The following is an 18,526-nucleotide window of genomic DNA, read 5'->3' as shown; positions in this document are numbered from 1 at the left end:
CAGACACACACAGACACACACAGACACACACAGACACACACAGACACACACAGACACACACAGACACACACAGACACACACAGACACAGACACAGACACACAGACACAGACACACAGACACAGACACAGACACACAGACACAGACACACAGACAGACACACACACACAGACACACACACACAGACACACACACACAGACACACACACACAGACACACACACACAGACACACACACACAGACACACACACACAGACACACACACAGACACACACACAGACACACACACACAGACACACACACAGAGACACACACACAGACACACACACAGACACACACACACAGACACACACACACACAGACACACACACACAGACACACACACACAGACACACACACAGACACACACACACAGACACACACACACAGACACACACACACAGACACACACACACAGACACACACACACAGACACACCAAAGTCACTACCTTAGAGTGCCATGCTCCCAAGTGAGTTGTAGATCCCCACTGTCTGGAGCTGAACTCATGATTGCCCCTTGCCAATTAGGGACCTCTCAACATAGAGATGGAAGGTGAAATGCCACTGTGTAAAGCGATGTGAGCTATAGTCGAGGAGAAGATTTTTATTGTAGGTATGAGGAAGAGTACAGCCAGGGGCATCTGGAAGATTCCAGAGCAGGGAGAGAAAGTGGATTCAACATGACCAGCAGACTGAACCAGGCCATGAGAGGAAAAGAGAAAGAGGAGAGAGGGTGGAGAGAGGGGCAAGAGAGGGACAGCCTAGAGGATCAAGTGAGACAAGAGAGCACATGGCTGAAACGTCAGTTATATTGGCTTGAGAAGTTGGGGGATGCAGAAGTTTAGGGATGGTGGTGGCAAAAGGCTGAGAGGAGCCACAGGTACTGAGAGAGCCTGGAGGCCAGCATGCTCTTTGGTATGCTAACAGGCACAGTTAGCCATTTGTGGGTGGATCTGAGAGCCACATCCTTCAGGAATGGCAGTTCCTTCCCAGTGTTCCTTTAAGATCTGGTTCCTGTCAAATCTGATCCTGTGTACTGCCCATCTTGCTTAAACTGCTGTTTGCAAAGTATGCATGCTGGCACTGGGCAAATTGATCCTGCATTGTTTAGAGGTGAGCACTCAGGGAGGGAGAAGTGTAGCCACTGAGTATACTTGCAGATAACTCTGGCTTCACAGATGCTAGAGAGCAATTAGGAAAGGGACTGGATAAGACATTTGGTATTGTTCAAGCATCAAGAGCAGTAGTCACAGTGCCAAGATCCCCAAGTCCCTAGAACAGGTGTGTAGAGCAGCGTTTGGGGTTTCTGATCCCTAAGGACCCAGATCAGGTGTGTGCATGTGACTGGAGCTCCAGTCCTTTGTTGTGGTTTGATACAGGGTCTCACTGCATTGTCCTTGCTTGGAACTAGCTATGTAGACCAGGCTGGCCTTGAACTCATAGAGAGCCACTTGTTTCTGCTTCCCAAGTACTAGGAATAATGCATGAATCACCATGCCTGTGGTCTCTGGTCTTTAAGTGCCTAAAGCAATTGTTTGGGGCAGTGTCTGGAGCTGTGCCTGGAGCCCCCAACCCCCAAGTACCTGGGTCATGTATATGGGGCTGTACCTGGGTCCCTAAGGTCCTCAAGTGGCTCTGTGGAGCACTGCCTGGAGTCCATGTTCTTTGATTTCTTGTAGCAGCTGTGTACCAACTCCCTTTAAATAGCTGGGTTAGTTTCCGAAACAGGTGAGACAAAAGCTTCTGTTTCTTTCGTTTAAAAAGGATTTTTATTGTGTGTGTGTGTGTGTGTGTGTGTGTGTGTGTGTGTGTGTGTTGCCTTTGTGTGTGAAAGTGTATTACATGTACACAGTGTCTCTCTTGAGTCCACAAGAGGGCATCAAATTCCCCTTGGAACCGGAGATACAGATGGTTGTGAGCAGCCATGTGGGTGCTGGGAGCTGAGCCTGGGTCCTCTGCAAGAGCAGCAAGGGTCTTAACCACTGAGCCATCTCCCCAACCCTGAGTTGTGATCATTTCTAAGTTAGTGGAGTGTTTCCAGTATTAGCTGCCTCTTGGGACCTGGGAGCTTACAGGTAGGAGTTCCTGAAGGGTACAACTACCATGTCACCTCAGTGGTGATGCAGCCCTTCCTTAGAAAAGACATGGACCATCCATGGCACAGCATCATTGACCACTGCATAGGTGCAGCTCTGCCTGGGTGTTCTCATAGCTCAGGCTGGCCTCCAACTTTCATTTCTCCTGCCTTAGCCTTCTAAGTGCTGTGATCACAGGCTTGATCCATAGCACCCATCTGTCTGGTCCCCTTTGGGTCCTTCCCTGGACTAAGTCTCCTCTCTCTGCTTGGAGACCTGGCCCTGTGTAACTGTGGCTGACATGGAGATGACTCTGCACTGTACAGGTTCTGTATGACTGACCAGGCCCAGGAGAGATCAAGTATACACAGTGTCCTCCACTGGGGTCTTCCAGCAAGGCTGCAGCATTGCTGACAGGAAAAACACAGACAGGGGAGCCCCTAGGATGCTTTTCTTCAGTTTCTCACTCCTTTGGGCATCTTTTGCTGGAACTTTCCTCTCTCCTCATTGCAGTCCTCTGGAAACTGGTTCCACACATGCCTGGCTGGCTAATAGATACTGAATGTCCTCTTCCAGGGAACCTTGTTTGAATAAGAACCCCAACGTTCTGCCCAGCTGTATCCAATGAGCAGGTTATTATAGTGTGTGTGGGTTGAGGCCCAATTTTTATAGCTGCATTATTGAAAAGGGCCGGTGTAGCTACTGAATTGGAGTTCTTGCATAGGGATGGATAACAGCTGTCTAGTTCTTTGGCTTTGCTTTGACAGGCCACTTCTCTGCAGAGGGAGCTGTGTCACTGTCTCTGTGTAGCCAAATGGGAATGGAAGGGTGCCAAAGGCAAGCAGATGTCTCGGCACCATTGCTCAGGCCTAGCCCATTCAGTACAAATGTCCCATGCTTCCAGAGGAGAACAGAATATGGGGACAGAGGACAAAGGACATGTTACACAGTGACAGTGCCATCCCTAATGAAGTGATGATGCTTCTGGCTTCAGATAGTACCACACCTAAGATCAGAAGCTCACTGAGCAAGGCCCTTTTCCTCAGCAGCATCCGCAGGCAGTGCATTCCATCTGTCTGTGGTCTCTCCTCCATATGGAAAATGTGGAGTCATAGACAGAAATTGAGAGCTGAACATTTATATCATGGCAGATCACTAGCATGTGCTGGGCAGAAGCCAGTGCCCACTAAGCTGCTATGTGACCAGAACTGACCCTCCAAACCCCAGGCTTCCATTGGGGAGCCTAGATCATCACTCACAGGTGTATGTATGTGTATACACATGCAGGTGGGCAAGCATGCAGGCACACACATGTGCTCTATTTGGACCCTGTAGCGTTGTTGTGGGAATTATGGGAGATTGTTCCAATCCAGTACAGCGTCACCACAGAAGTTCCAGGAATCCCCCCCCCTTTGTAGAGGAAAAAGGACACTTGTAAACTCAATGACAGACACAGACAAGGTGTGAGTCTCCTGAAGACACCCTCCATAGCTGTCTGGCCTCTCTTCCTGCTCCCCTGTACCTCCATTGAGAAAGCACGACTGAGATCCTCACTCCTGGGAAAGTGGACTTTAACTGAAAAGCTAACCCCCTGCCTAATGCAGTGGGGGCCACAGCAAGGGAAGAGGTATGTTAGTGATGGTCTTCCTTCCTTCTCCAGGCAACTCTGAACACTCTGGGCAGAAACTGGCATGGGCCATGGTGTAGTCTGGATATAACTGGCCCCTATAAGCTCATAGGAAGTGGCTCTATTGGGAGGCGTGGCCTTGTTGGAAGAAGTGTGTCACTGTGGGGGTGGGCTTTGAGGTCTCCTATGCTCAAGCTATGCCCAATGAGACAGTTCACTTCCGGTAGTCTATGGGTCAAAATGTAGGACTCTCAGCTCCTTCTCCAGCACTTTGTTTGCCTGAACACCACCATGTCACACCATGATGATAATGGACTAAACCTCAGAAAATGTATGCCACCCCAATTAAAAGTTTTTCCTTTATAAGAGTTGTGGTAGGGCTGGAGAGACGGCTCAGAGGTTAGGAGCATTGGCTACTCTTCCAGAGCACCCGGGTTCAATTCCTAGCACCCATATGGCAGCTCACAACTGTCTATGATTCCAGTTCCAGGGGACCTAGCACCCTTGCACAGACAACATTCGGGCAAAATACCAGTGCACTAAAAAAATAAATAAATCTTAAAAACAAAACAAACTAAACAACAGAGTTGCAGTAGTCATGGTGTCTCTTCACAGCAACAGAAACTCTAAGACAGGCCAGAAAAGAGCATTTTGAGAGTAAGGACAGTTGTGTTTGTTTGCACTGTGGGGGAGCAGAGCTGCAGACATGACCCAAGACTTGAACCTGCCGGTGACTGCAAAGCGGTCCTTTCTGTTGGCCTGTTCCAGAATGTCTCAGGCAGAATCAGCAGAGAATAACCTTGTGCAGAAATGACTTCAACATCTGTCCAACCTGTTGTTGCCAGCAACACATTATGCTGAGGGTGGCTGTGGAGGTCCTTTTTCTGTGCTGTGGCTTCTTTGGGCCAGCACTGAGACAGGCAGAAAGGGCTGGCTTGTCTGCCCCACCATAACCTGGGCCAGCCGGGAAAGTGCTGTGGCCATCCCGCCTCCCGGATGTGGTTTCTGGGACTCCATGTGCATTGTCACTCAGAATCCACTAGATGAGTGTGAAGTTCTCTGCAAGGTGACCCCTCAACTACAGTTCCCCAGGTTGTCAGGAAAAGGGTTCCAAGAGGGTCAGGGAGAGGTTGTCTTGCTTTCTGTTATTTAGGCTAGTGCCATTCAGCACTGTCATGATAAAATACCTGAGCTACTATGGACTTATAACTCTGGGGTTCCAACCTGTGACCTGCAGGCCCACTGCTGTTACTCCTGTAGCCAGGTGGCACATCTTTTGGCCTAGTGGGCCAAAGCTGCTTATCTGATGACTACAGAGCCAAATAGAGGAAGAGACCAGTCCCACAATCTACAGTGACTAGAGTCACTGCCTGCTAAAGTCCCCCCCACCTCCCAGGAGGGCCGAGCTGAGGATCAAGGCTCTGTAGATGTGTTACTGTCTAGATGTAAACTATGCCTTCTGGGCTAATTTTAGGTATAGGTCAATAGTGTAGAGTCGGCTCACATCACTGTGGAACAGACCTCAGGACTTCATCTTGCAGATCTGAACTCTGGACTCATTAAACAGTCTCCATCTCCCCTTGGGCCCTGGTAACCAGTGCAGTTCTTTCTGACCCTGTGAACTTAAGCTCTTCAGATACCTCACGTGAGCAGATCATTCATTCATGCGAGGATCACCTCCAGCACGTGACAGGACTTCCTTTGTACAGCTAATACCCTCATACATGTATTTTTTGGTTCCACTCATCAGTGGACATTCACTAGTGGACAGTAGGACTCCCTCTCTCTCCCTCTCCCACCTTCTCTGTTCCTTTCTCTCCCCCCTTCCCTCCCTCTCTGTCCTCTCTCTTTCTCCCCTCATCCACACCTTAGCAGAAATGGGAATTGAACCCAAGCCTTACCCATGCCAGAAAAGTAGTCAACTGCTGAGCTGTGTATCTTCCCACTTTTTTTTTTTTTTTAAGCCTTCAGACATGGTCTCACTAACTTGTCTAATCTGGGCTTGAACTTGCTGTATAGCACAGACAAGCCCTGAACTTCCACTCATTCTGTCTTGGCCTTCCAAGTTGCTGCTATTTGTTTTTGTTTTGTTATTTCTGAGGATGGAAAGCAGGGGCCTCTCATCTGATGGGCGGCCACTCTACTACTGGGCTGTACCCCCTGGGTCTTGCCCATTTTCAAATCAGATTGTTTGGGCTTTACTGTTGTAGTTCTTTGTCTATTCCCCATGCTCACCATTACCTGTTACACTATTTGCAAGTATTCCAACTGTCCACAGGTTGCCAGCTAGCATGTCTGACCTTGAGTGAGTTTAGCAGATGCCCTTGGTCCCCAGGGCTCTCATCTCCACCCTCACTTTGGGACTGGCAAACAGAACTAGTCCTTTCCATCGCTTCAGGGGTACCTCTCTCTGCCTCTGGCAGTTGGAGCTTCAAGATGAGAGCCAGGCTCATGCCACCTTCTTCCCACCTTTCTTCAGGAGCCAGAAACTCTGCTTCAACAAGGCCTCAGACTGAGGAGATTCACCTAGTTGTCCAGTGAGCCTGCAGGCACAATGCATTCCCAGGTACTGGGTTTGGGGAGCTTGTGTTCCAGCATTTGAAGATAGGACATTTGTCATGGCTTCATATTATACCAGGTGCTTCTGATGGGGTAAGAGGAAGCTAGTAGCTCTGGGACCCTGGCTTGGCCCATTTGCTGGATTTGCCTCTGAAATGTTCCTCCCAAATCTCACATGCTAGAGACTTTGTCACCAGCCTGTGATACTATTTGGAGGAAGTGGAAGTTTCAGGAGGTATAACTTGGAGGGAGGAAGTTGGGTCTTTGGACATGTATCCCTAATGGGGTACTGAGACCCCACCATTTCCTCTTTGTTGGCTTCCTGACCACTATGAGCTGACAGTATTCTCCATCCAGTCCCTGCCACAATGCTGTGCCTTAACAAGGGCTCAGAAACATCGACACAGCAACCATGGACTATAGCCTCTGAAACCAGGAACCAAAATAAGCCCCCTCCTTTGAACTTGACCCTCTGAAGTTTGCCACAGAGATGGAAAAGTCCATCAGTGTTCCTCACAGCTTTGGCACAACTGTGAGTAGCCTTTCAGGCAGCCCTGGCTGGGGTACTACCAGAAGGGGAGCCATGACAAAGAACTGCTTCCCTTCCCTGTGGAGGAGGTCTAAGGTCATCATCCTGACAGTGTTTCAAAGGATGCTGTCAGCGGCTGGAGAGACGGCTCAGTGGTTAAACTGAGCACCTGAGTTTAATTCTCAGTACACACATCTGCTGACTCACACAACTCCAGCTCCAGGGGACCCAGTGCCCCGTTCTGGCCTCCATAAACACTTGCATGCATGTGTCATAGACACACGCTGACACACAAAGATTTTCAGGATGGCAGCTGAGTGGGCAATGGCATTGACCCTGCTACTGGCAAGCTGGGAACTCAGCTTTATAGCTGGATATCTCCATCCATACTCACCTCAGGCATGGCCTACTTAGCACTAGATGCCATGCCTGTGTCCACAGATCCAGTTTCTTTTGTTCTGTGGAGCATGGGGTGGGGTTGGCAACTTGGGAAGTTGTTATAGAGACCAAGAACAGAAGGAAGGTTTTTTTTTTTTGTTTTGTGTGTGTATGGTTGTGTTTTGCGTGTATTGCCTGCTTGTATATCTGTGCACCATGTGCATGTCTCATGCCCAGGGAGGACAGAAGAGGGCATCAGATACCCTGGGACTGGAGTTACAAATAGTTTTGAGCCTCTATGTGGGTGCTGGGAATTGAACCCAGGTCCTCAGAGAGCAGTCAGTGCTCTTTACCACTAAGCCATCATCACTCCAGCCCTAAGAGCAAGTTTTTGATAGCATTTACTGAGCCAAACAGCATGTGCCTTTGACCCAGTGTGTGATCTTCATGGGGACAGGGGCTCCACTGCAATTGCTACATCACAGCACCAGAGACATTCAGGGACAATCTGTCAAAAGCAGTGTTTGTCAAGAGCTGGGGATGTGGCCTACAGATAGCGAACTTGCTCTTTTGATCAGTGTTGTCCCCTCCACCCCATGTGTCTGTCTGCCGCCCTGTCTCTCTCTTCCTCCCCCTTCTCTCTCTCTTCCTATCTACCTGTCTATAGATCTGCCTCTGTGTATGTCTATCTCTCTGCTCTGCCCCACTGGTCTGAACTCTAGTTCCTCATTTTAAAACTTAGAGCATTGATCATCCTGAAACTGTTTAGGAATTCTAAAGACTTTATTTGTCAAGATAGGGTTTTTCTGTGTAGCCTTGGCTGTCCTAGAACTCACTCTGTAGACCAAATTGGCCTCAAACTCACAAAGATTTGCCTGCCTCTGCCTCCCAAGTACTGGGATTAAAGACATGAGCCGCCGCCACCCGGACCTTGATTTATTTTTTGTTTTTTAATTTAAAAACTTTTTTTCTTCTAAATACTTGATTTTAATTCCAGGAAGAAAACACACACTGTGCCCTTGAGCATTATTTCTGACCTTCTCCTCCTCATGTTTGACAGTTTGGGCTGTCAGGAGCAGTGCTCAGATGTCTATCTGGAACAGTGTGTGTGTGTGAGAAGATGCCCTTGACAGCCCTTCTTGGACCCTCAGGCCCTCCCTCCTTGCAGTAGGGGCTTGCATTTCCTGCCCACACCAGGATTTCACCAAGGTGCCCATTCCTAAGAAAGCAAACAAAGCTACAAATGTAACCATGGAGAAGCCTAACCTTCCTGCCCAGCGGTGTGGGCTGGCCTCTGTTGCTTGCTGCTTGTTCAGCCTGTGACAAAGTCAGGCTCAGATGACAGCAAGACTGGTCTGCCACCTGCCCCATCGAAACAGATAGAACCCAAGAGGTCACAGGCAAGGCTGTCAAGGGTGGTCCTTTTTCTAGCATGTTCTTCCATCAATCAGCACACAGAACACACTTTTGGATCTAGGCCTGATAGTCTTGCCAGTAATGACTCAGAGAACTGAATGAAACTTGTGTATGTGCATGGATTAATTTTCAAAACTGAATTATTTTTTTCCTTTGGTGAAAAGAGATCACAATATTAAATAATTTTTCACTTTTGTTTAGGAGACTGAAATGGGATTGCAAAACAGTTTGCAAAAAGGAAATCCCAACCAGCATGGTGGCAGGCAGGTTGTGCCCTCTTGGTCTCAATATGACTGCATGTCTTCTGGTCATCACTTACATATTTCATCAATAAAGGAAAGGGAGGATGTAGCAGCCCCAGCCATGGCTTTCTATTTTTTTCCACAAAAAATGAAAATTACCCAGTAGGTGCCACTCAACTGATTTCTGCCACTCATGGTAGGGCCTCTGGCCACCCCTAGACTAGTCATGAGCCAGGGTGAGTGTGATGGTCACAGCTTGCTCCCGTGCTGTCACTGTGTTCCTTTGTCTGGAACTGGAGTGGCGGTGGGTAAAGTATGCCAGGCATGGCTGATCTTTGACAAAAGGAAAAGCCAGAAAACACCCCACTGTGCTGCAGAGTGTTTAAATCTCTGCCATCTGCTCCCCTCAACACATCCACATCAGCAGCCCTGTCTCAGGAGCAGCAAGCAGTGTCTGCAAAGTTTTCTGCAAAGTTCTGAGTGACAGGTGTGAGGCTGATGGCAGCCCGGCTGCTCTGCAATGCTGGGGATGTTTTAGGGAGCCCATTTGTCTGCAAAGGTTGGCAAGAGGCAGATTTAAGGTCGTGCCTTGACTCTGGCTTTGTGAGCCTCTGGATTCTGCAGTCACTGTCAAGTGCGTGATGCATTCATGGTCACCTTTGCATTGGCAGAGGCATGCCTGGGGGCATGTAGCAGGTTTGGAGCTCAGCTTTAGATGTTGGAGGATTTTGTTTTGTCATGGTGTGCTTAGGTCTTTCAAATGAACTGTGTTTGCAGCCCTAAAGTGGCTTAGCATGTTAGTCCTGCTGGTCTTTATGCAGGAGGCCCAGCTGGCCAGGCTCCTGGGTAAGGCCCTCACCATTAGATCAGACTAGGGAGCACATGACCATGGACCAGAAGGATGGGTTCTTCTACCACCATCCAGGCTTGTCATTCAGAGAATGTTTTGTTGACAGATCCTTATCTTTCTGGTCAGACCCCACTCCTCATGTGCCCCCATCCTAACCCCAGCACATGAGAGCATGCTTAACCCACAGCTGGGGCAGATGTCCTGATCACCCATGTTAGCGATGAGTCTGGTCATCTGATAGCAAATGCTGACTTGTGTAGTGCAGAAGAGAACTGTGAAAATGTGAAGAGGAGGAGGGGAGAAGGTTTACACAATAAAGGCTTGGTCCTCTGCCTGTGGTGTGCCAGTAGTTGCTTAAAGAGAAAAGGCTAAGTCATCGGTGAGCCCTTTCAAGGAGTCACTGGAACTCCATTTCTTCCTCTCTGCTTCCCAGGTAGCTTGAAGTGAGCAGACTCTTCCATTCCATGTGCCTGCTGAGATGCACTGTGCTGCCCTCAGGGCCCCCATGACCTCTGAAAGTGGTAGCCAAAAGGAATCTTTCCTACTTCCAAGCTGGTCCTCAGCTATTTGTCACACTGACCACAGATGGTTAGCACTGTCACTAGCCATATCTGGAAGATATGTGCCTTGTAACTGCTGTTCCCAATTTGTGCTTAGGGAGCCTGGCACAGCCCAGTGCTCTCCACCACCAGAGACCAAGGAGGATCTGGCCATGACTTTCTGCCTCCTCTCTTTCCTTAACCAACTTTGATCTGAATTATTCTTTGTTTGGGCTTCTGTGACAGAAGGGGCATGGGCTCTGTGCTTATGAACAGTAACTGTTTGTTGTTCACAACTCTGAAGGCCGATAGTTCAGGAATATGCTGGCAGATTGTCGAGCCCACCTCCTGAGTATAGACACTCCCTCAGTATCTGGAAGGGGCAAAAAACTCCCTGGGGCCTCATTAATAAGGATACTTAGTTTCATTTCCTGTTGCTATGATAAAATATTCTGACAAAAGCAATTGAAAGGAAAAGAGGTTTATTCCAGTTTACAATTCAAGGGTATTGTCCTTTGTGGTGAGAAACAGGAGGTGGCAGGTTGATGTAGCCACTCACATTATATTCTCAAGCAGGAAATAGAAACGTGAATGCATGCTGGTACTCTGCTCCACTCTATTTCCACAGTCCAGGATCTCATCCAGAGAATGGCCACCCACAGTGATAAGGTCTTGCCACCTCAGTTAACCCAAATAATATGATCCCCCAGAGATATGCTCAGAGGGCCATTTCCTGGGTGATTCCAGTCAAGTTGACAGCTAACACCAACGATCAGTCATGCTAATCCCAGACTGAGGACTGTACCATCTTGACCAACTAGCTCCTAATGTCATAGCCTTGAAAATTAGGATTTCAGTGTTCCACCTTGGGGGTAGATGCACTCAACCCCAATGTACAGTTCAGAGCCAACCTGGAGGAGGCTGTCCTGTAGGAGCACATAGCTGAGGCTAGCTTTTAGCGTGACAGCTACTAGAAGACTTGACAGTCACCGTGGGCCTTGTGCTTGGCTGTGGAGAATTCCCCATCTGGAAGCTACTCCACTCCCCACACTGGGGATGGCTCTTGGCACATTCTCTTCTCCCTTTTCAGCTACAGCTATCCCTGGCCAGGTGGTTACATAAGAGTCCCCCTTGCCAACTGTCACCAAGGCCACATAGAAAACTCAAGAAGACATCCAAACACCAGTGCTAGCTGGCTGTAGCTATTCTCACTTTTTTTCTACTAATCCTGTTTTGGTTTTTTTTTTTTCTTTCAAAGAAGGAAAACCAACAACATGCATTTCCTACAAAATTAAGATGAGTTAAGAGGCCAGGGAGATGCATGGAGGGCAGTGAGTCCCACCCTAGCTGAGGAGGCATTGACAGCTAATAGCTGCTGGGAGGAGGAGTCAGTTGTCTTTACAGGTGTGGCCCACCATGTTCCACCATGTTCCAGAGCAGGCTCCACACCCAAGAGTATCTGGGCATCCCAAACTAGACTTGATGGGTTTAAAGAGAAAACATGAAATTCGGTTGGTAGGGAAGCGGGGAGGGTAAGATCTGGGAGGAGGTGGGGGAGGCAGGTGAATAGGATCAAAATACACTGTATGAAATTCTTGAATAATAAAAACATTCTGAAAAGGAAAAAGAGGCTGGAAGGAAGTGCCCAGTTTGGAAAACACTGCAGTTTCCTGGACACTATCGGTGCCAGGTGTCATCCAAGGACAGGATTATGCAGGTACCCTCCTGCTGTGCCTGTCCTCTCTGTGGACTGCATGACCTCGAGTGACTCATTCAGTCTCTGGGTCTTCTGCTTCTTCATCTGCAGGATACTATGAGGTTTCCAGGCATGCCTATCCCCACAGTCTCCTCAGAAACACCTCCTTCTGTCGTTCCCTCCCCTCCACTCCCCTCCACAAGCAAGGACTGTCCAAGCTTGAAACTGAGTGCCAACAAGCCAGCAGAGGGCATGTCCTTACTTTCCCCAGGTCACACTGTTTGGCCCAGGCTTCATTCTTACATAGAAGGGAGCCAGACTCTAGCAGGGGCTTTTCTGGGCCTTCGGTTTACCCCTCAGTTCACCTGTGGCATCTTCATAGGAATAGCAAAAGGATGTCAGAGTTCCCAGTGTGCCCCTGATGAGAGAGTACTCGGAGAAGGACAGACTCGGGGACTGCAGTGCCCTCACCCAGAGCCCTGTGGAGTGCAGTGAGGTGGGGTAGGGTGCTTAGTTCTGCCCAATGGGCAGCCAACAACAGCTCCGGGAGCCCAACTGTGCAGCCCAGAAGCTCTCAAGCCTGTCCCTTCTGCTCCCCTGGGTGTCCCAGTCCCTCCCCTTAGAGCCAGAGGTTCATCTACAGAGACCCAGAAGAGGCACTCAGCTGAAGGCAGAAAAGCAAACTGTACGGAAGGGCTCATGGCTCCTGGGTCAGAAAGAACTGAAATGTGAGTGGTAGGGAGAGGGGTTGTCTCCTAGAGTCTCCAGCCGGCCCCAGCCCCCCCGCCAACCAGGAGAAGTGTAGTTTAGAGCTGTGTGAGAAGGAAGGAAGCCTTCACAAAGCTCAAAGCTCAGCCTGATCGGCAAAGCCCTATCAGCAGGCCTGGTGACACCAGGTAGCCCGGCCTTGGGGAGGCTACGCAGGAGGATGAGAGTTCAAGCTACTCTGGGCTCTGAGGCAAGCCTGTACCCTGAGGGGAGAGAGGGAAGGAGGAAAGTGAGGAGGGGGAAGGAGAGCAAAAGGAAAGGAGGGGGAGATGACGAGAGAAATAACACTTTGCCAGTGAGAAATGTCTCCACACATTTAGTGGTAAAAGGAAAAGCTGTCTCAGGCCTCATGTGGAAATTCGGACCCCACGTTGGGTGCCAAATGTACCAGGCTTTTTCTTTTGAGCCACCAACCAGCTCCCACATAACAATCTGTCTCTCTACATCTACATTTTGCTCTGGGGCTTTACCACCTTTCTCTCCTGTGTATCTTACTTTCACTGCTCCTTGTGTCTGACTGGCAGCTGCTTGGCTTCTGACCCTGGCCTGGTATGTTCCTCTCTTTCTTCCTTGTTCTTCTCTCTCTAGCCTAGATTTTTTCCCCTCCTACTTATTCTCTCTGCCCACCAGCCCCACCTATCGCTTTTTATTAGAGCAATCAGGCGCCTCAGGCAGGGAAGGTAAACCAGCAGCACACCTTTACATAATTAAACAAATGCAGCAAAACAAAAGTAACACACCTTTACATAATTAAACAAATGCAGCAAAACAAAAGTAACACACTTTTACATAGTTAAACTAATATTCCACAGCATAAACATGTGTAACACATCTTTGCCTAGTTAAAAAATTTTCCACAACAGACCAGGACTTACTGGTGATTGTGACTCTGAACTGCCCCCTTAGGCTGCCCATTTGAGGCATGTTTTTTTGATGTGGGATGAGCCTAATGGCTGGTCAATCCTTGTGAATAAATATTTTACAGCCTAGCATCCTAATCTTGTTTATTTCTAACAGGGCTGGTGAACACACTACTTATCTTTGGAATATTTAGGCCACAGTGCTCTCTTAGCTAAATTCTACTTTATATGATTTAATGTCTCCTAAGCAAATCTATTAGTACATCCTTTAGAACATAATTCTGTTTCTTCGAGTTTCTTCTACATCAAAGCCATGAAGGAGAACGAAGGAGGAGAGAGAGGGGAGGAAAGAGGAAGGGAGAGAGGCAGGCGAGAAGAGAGGGCACCACTCTCTCCATGGTATTAAGGATGCCTGTCCTATAATATCCCTCCCCTCATACACCATGCATGAAACACAGTGACAGTGTGGCACACTGGTTGGTGCATGGTAGCTGAGAGCAGGGCTAGGTATAGGGGTGTGCTGGGGCTTGCAAAGCTGGTAGGCTGTGTTTTCAAGGAAGCTTTAGAAGGAGGTGAGGGCCTGAGGCAAGCATATCTCAGCCCTCTTCCAGTTCTTGTTTCCCATAGCTTTGGAAAGAGACACTGAACATCCACGGTCTGCCCTCCTGCCCCAGGAGCCTGACCACCTAGCCCCAGTGACATCCACCTTGGCAGCTACAGGATGCTCCCTATGCCCCCGCCCTTCCCCATTCCTGTTGCACCATCAGCTTCATTTTTACTCTATAATTCACTTTTGGAGCTGCTGGGGGGTTAAAACAGCAATTCCTCCTCATGAAGCAATCTAACATTTCTATCGTTTCAAAATGGAGTTAAAAGTCAAGGGGAAAGATTTATAGTGAGTCAGTGGGGGAATAAACAACTTCAAGGGGGATGATGAGTGAGAAGAGACAGACATACCAGAGAAGGGCATTTGTTTTAAGGGTAAAGGAAAGGATGGAGCCTGAAGCTTTGGAGCAGCTGGCAAACAGAAAAGAATGGCTTGGCTAACCAGTAATTTGAATAAAAATGACCCGGTAAAAAGCTCAGAAGGCGTATGGCCTCAGAACAATAATGAGCCACTTTAGACAAAGTTGGTTCCCGGAAGGAACTGCTCTGCTTGTGTTCTATCAAAAGCTGATGGTGATACACAGGGAAGCTGGCTGGAAAATCGCAAAAAGGAGAACAAGGGACTAAAAGAGTCTTATTTCTGTGCTGAAAGGCACCTGCGTGAGGGTTTCTGGGAGATGTTGGGATGGGGGAGTCTCTTTGGTAAAGAGAGGTGACCGAGAGGAAGAGAAAGGAAGAAAATTAAAGGGGAGGCTGAGTGGGCTGGGGCAAGCAATTCATCCAAGGTTCTGCAACAGCTCATGATTTACAGTCCAACTTGGCACAGAACTACCTTTCACTTGAACTGTGATTGCTTAAAAAAAAAAAAAAAAGCTAACAATAAGCAAAGCTTCCCCACCTGCCCAACATGCCAGGTGAGGAAAAAAAAAAAAAAGGAATCATGGGTAGGAACACTCTTAGTTTAAAAAGCCCCCATCACATGATGATGGCGTCTGATGGAGACAACAGTATTGTTGGATTTGGTACAGAACTCAACACAAGCAAGCTCTTGGGTATTTGGATACAGATCCTCTTTGAACATTCGAGTCTGGTTCTGGTTGTCTTTCCTCTCAACAGGATGGTTTTAAGATGAAAAGGAAATCTGCTCTGCCCTGCACTAACATCTACACACATTTGCACCAACAATTAGCATGGTAGCTCTAAAGCAGCAGTGTTCTTACTGGTCCATTTCCAGACGAAGAAACTGTGGTGCAGGAAAGCAAGCTAACTTGCCACAGGCTATACAAAAAGTCCCACATATTAAGTCCCTCTTATAAATTATTTTTATGTGTCTGTGAGTGTATCTCTGTACATGCATAGACCCATACACATGGGTGCTCAAGGAGGTCAGAAGAGAGCCTTAGCTGCTCCAGGATGCTGGTCCTCCAAGCCCTCCCCTTGCAACTACAACAAATGTTTCTGTGCCTGACATATGTACCATATTCCAAATATCTGTCCCTTTAGTGGGTGCCAGAAGAGGGAATCATATCTCTTAGAACTGGAATTATACACAGTTGTGAACTGCCCATGTGGATGCTGGGGATCAAATCAAGGTCCTCTGGAAGAGCAGCCATTGCTTGTAACCGCTGAGTCCCTGAGTATATTTTAATCTTTTGTCAGTCTAGCTTTTGACAGGAAAAGGAAGAACACCCCACATCCAAGTGAGAATACATTTTATATTACTCCACACAGATAATTATACCAAGTATTAGTACATTTTGTATTCTAGCAGACCACAGACTGGATGATAGATAATGAACAGATTTTGTACACAGTTGCAGAGGCTCAGAAGGCCAAGGTCAAGGGCTACATTTGTCAAGGGGCTTATGGCTCTGTCATGACAACAGGCGCTGACTGACTAGAAAGAGAATGCAGAGTGTGCTTTTATAGCAAACTTATTCCCTTGGTAAGAAATCGCTCTTAAAGTAACATGAATGCATCCATGTTTCTCAGCCTAATGACACATAAAGGTGCTACCCCTGACCCTGGGATTATTTCTCACACATTAACTTTTTGGGACACATTCCCACTATTGCTATACATAAATAACCCACTCAGATTTCCTATGATGCTATGGAGCTATTCAAAGTGAAGTTAAGCAACTGTCTAAACTCATACCACACCCAAGAGGTGGAGACTGGCTTGAAGGCAGGCAGGCTACTCAAGCCTGGCCTTTTAGTCACACACCTGGTGGGACAAGGTACCCCGAGAAGCCCAGGAAGCTGCCCAGGAAGGCACAGCTGCAGTAGAACTGGATAAAGCCTCACACAATCTCTCTATATCTATCTCAGTGTCACCCACCCCCCTTTCTAACTTTCATCAGCATGACTGTACAGACACACACTTATTTGCAGCAATTTCAGCTTTAATGAAACCAGAATAGGGAGCATTTTTCTGACATCTGTTTTCAATGTTGTGAAGTCAGCTCTATTCTTTGCCACTAATTATATTAACTATTTTTAGGGCAAACTGTCAATGCACCATACTTATTCATGCTTCCTACATTCCCAATTTGTTTTCTTTAGCCATATCTATTTATATCTTAAGTGCTTTTTTAGAGAGGTGCCCTCATTCTGCCAATGTTAGATTTGGGACTTTGTAATTAAGTTATAAAACACATCGAGGGGGAAAAATGACGTGGTATGAGGACGTTACTTGTGGCTACTAGGTTGCTTTTTGAATTCTGAATAAAAACATTAACACTGAATAAAAAGGTTGCAGAACCCAAGGTCGCCTACCTGTAGATTTTAGACCACAGACTTGATGTCAAGGAAGCTCTGTGACCTTGACCCTGGGGCTACTATTATAGCCTTTGTTTAACTCCAGTTTCCTTCTCTATGAAATGAAAAATTAAGATGTACCTTTCAGAGTTTCTCAGTGGATTAAATGAGGGTTTTAATTGTTTCTTGTCACTTCCATTCTACAATAGTAATGATAACTTATTTACTAACACTATTATTTTACCATAATTTCTTCCAGATATCTCCAAAGGTGTCTAATTTCTTCTGGCACACTTGGTCCAATTTCAATAGGCCATTCCATTCTCCATTCTCCCCCAAGACTCACAAACCCTCCCCTCAGGTGGAGAGGTACTGGGTTAGAAGAAAACCTTACAGTTTCCTGCAGTGAGAAACATTTCTCTGTCAAAGACACTTAGTCCCACCAGGACTTATAATGTCCTGAACACCCTCCCTCCCCTTTGGGTGACTAGCCCATCAAGTTATATTGTGAAGTTGTGTTCCCCCCAATGAGATGGAATGCAGCCACCATCTAAGTCAGGGGTAAAGGCAGTGGGCATTTTGATGAATATTTTTGCTGTCTTGGTTTGGGTTCTGGTGCACTCATTTTTCAAAAGGAAATCACCTTGCCAAATTTCATCTTGTCTCTGTGTTCCATTATGCAACACTTCAATCATTCTTTGCCCAACACTTCCTCTGTTTGGGACACTCTCTGCAGCTTGGAAGAAAACAATTCTGAGACAAATAACTCAAAACACCTCCAACATCTCATTTTTGGAAGAGCTGGCTCCATATGCCCTTCCCAAGGCAGCTGAAGTCAGGGACAACCCTGCTTCATTTGGCCACTGTGAAATTCTGTGAAATTCACATTCCTGTTCCTTTTTTTCATGACTTATATATTTTTACTTTATGTCCATTGGTGTTTGCCTGCATGTATGTCTGTGTGAGGGTGTCTGATCCCCTGGAACTGGAGTTACAAACAGTCATGAGCTGCCTTGTGGGTGCTGGGGATCGAACCAGGGTCTTCTGGAAGAGCACTGAGCACTCTTTAACCACTGAGACATCTCTCCAGCCCCTTTCTGTTCCTTTTTGCTTCCAGGATGTGAGCTCTTTGCCTTTCTTTACTGACATGGGGGACTGACATGGCCTCTTCCAGTTTTCCTAATTCTGCCTTTTGTTAGTCAAGATCAGAATTTCTGCCACTCTTGTCCACTAATTTATAACACAGCTTCCATGTCATATTTTCCTTGGGAAAGTATCAGAAGCCCCCTACTTTTGGCCCAAGAGTCTTAGCATGCATATGTATGTGGCACTTGCTAGATGCAGGCAAAATGATTGAAGAACCGTTGATGTTTCCCTCGGTAGCCACGTGGAACCTCGGCAGACAATGTGTTTGTATGGTGTGTTTTGCTGTCGCCAGTTAGGGACCCTCCTGGAGGCTGGCATGACACAAAGAAGCGTAGGTCCTTGTCATCAGGATGCTCGCTGCCTCGGAGCCCCATTTTCACACGGCGCTCACCAGCGTCATCCGTTCTTCCTGCCAGTCCCAGGGTGGATAGAAGGTCC

The sequence above is a fragment of the Phodopus roborovskii genome, unplaced genomic scaffold (genome assembly GCF_943737965.1).
Source record: "Phodopus roborovskii unplaced genomic scaffold, PHOROB, whole genome shotgun sequence".
NCBI classification, from domain to species: Eukaryota; Metazoa; Chordata; class Mammalia; order Rodentia; family Cricetidae; genus Phodopus; species Phodopus roborovskii.
This window is presented reverse-complemented; position numbering follows the sequence as displayed.